Consider the following 1,685-nt stretch of genomic DNA (forward strand, 5'->3'; position numbering starts at 1 on the left):
CAATACAATGGCTCACCAGTGGAAGGCCAGTTACCTCACTGGTTACCACCTCATTCAAAGAGGAGAAATGATGATTTCCCAAATGAATTTGATGACTACAGCAAGGTGCAGGAATCTAGAGAACTCAAGCCAAAGACGTCTTTTAGAAGAATTGATAGTGCTTTTGAAACTCATGATTACAGAGAAATGGTTGACAGATGATCTAAGCACAGAATGTTTGAGCAAAGATTCCTGTGTGAGACTTTCCAGACTCACACAGATACATACAGCAGTTCACAAGCTCTGAAATATAAGTTACCTAATTATTTACCAGCTTATGAGAGCCAACGGAACCCAGACTCTGATAGTTACTATCATTTCACAAGAGATTGCTTCTCAGAAAAACCTGTTCTTCTGAGCCTTAGTCAGCAAGAAAATAACTGTATTAGTATGAGCAGCGGGGCTGTGTCCCCATCACCCGGCCACCTGCATGGCTAGCTTATGCCCTGAAATAACTACACGGAAACTGTATTATTTTAAACACCACTTGGCCCATTATATCTAGCCATTTCTCGGCTAACTCATGCACCTGGACTAGCCCATTTCTAATAATCTGTGTAGCCCACGAGCTGGCTTACCAGGAATGATCTTAACGTGAGTCTGCCTGGAGTGGGAGAATCATGGCAACTCCCTGACTCAGGTTCTTTCTCCCAGCATTCTGTTCTGTTTACTCCTCCCACCTATGTTTTAACCTATGAGGGCCAAGCAGTTTCTTTATTGCTTAACCAATGAAATCAACAGATTGATATATGACACTCCCACATCAAATAACCCTGGCTCACACAGTGTAGAATATGACATTTACAAGAGCTGCCTTCATATGACAATGCCAGTGCCCATGAAACAGTCATAAAAGACGACATCAGAAGAAAAGACAACATCTGGGGGAAGAGAAAGAAAGTCCAGAGAAAGAATAGTCCAAGCATAAAAGGAAAAGGAGCTATCAGGATAAAGATTTAGACAAAGACAAGAACACTGAGCTAACTAAAGGAGAGGAAGATAAAGCTGGAGTCAGTTCTGAAAAACTGAAGCATCGAAAAAGAAAATTAAACATAAAGTGTCCTCAGAGAAAGAAGAACGTAAGCACAAGAAAGAGAAAAAGAAATTTGTTAAAGAAAGAACAGAAGACGAAATCCTCTGGGATGAGTCAATTCTTGGGTTATGAACTTACAAGATACCCAAGAATGGCTAAAAGAAAGCAATATTGATTTAGATAAAGATAGGAGTGACTGGTGAAGATAAGAAAAGGCAGGTAGAATATGAGCTCAAAAACGTTGAGGTTTGAGCCTTTGGGAATAGTGGTAGTGCCCCAGTGGTGCGGGCTTGCGTCGGGCCCCAGTGCCTCACAGATCTACCCGGCCGCGCGCGGTGTGTGAGCTGGTCGGTACCGAGGGGCGCTGGGCTCTGGGGGACCAGCGGCGACAGAAGCAAGCCGCGGGGACCGGCGTGGAGGCAGAGGCAAGTGGCGGGGTCCAGGGGGGTCCGGCGAGGCAGCAGCGGGGACCGGCACAGCTGGCACGAGGCGGGGAAGGGCACGCAAAAAGGAGAGCAGACATCCCACTGCAGTAGGATCAAAGAGGTAGGCCCCTTGTTGGCAAGGTCACTGGCAAACGGAGAGTCTGGTCCTGACCCTGAAGACCTTCGGA

At 46.1% G+C, this 1,685-nt stretch overlaps 1 pseudogene; it reads left to right on the top strand.

The window, feature by feature from the left end:
- Positions 1-3: 3 nt before the first annotated feature.
- Positions 4-1,685, top strand: part of LOC101979596 — a 26,518-nt pseudogene continuing 24,836 nt past the window's right edge.

This window comes from Microtus ochrogaster, chromosome X, assembly GCF_000317375.1.
Source record: "Microtus ochrogaster isolate Prairie Vole_2 chromosome X, MicOch1.0, whole genome shotgun sequence".
Lineage (NCBI taxonomy): Eukaryota > Metazoa > Chordata > Mammalia > Rodentia > Cricetidae > Microtus > Microtus ochrogaster.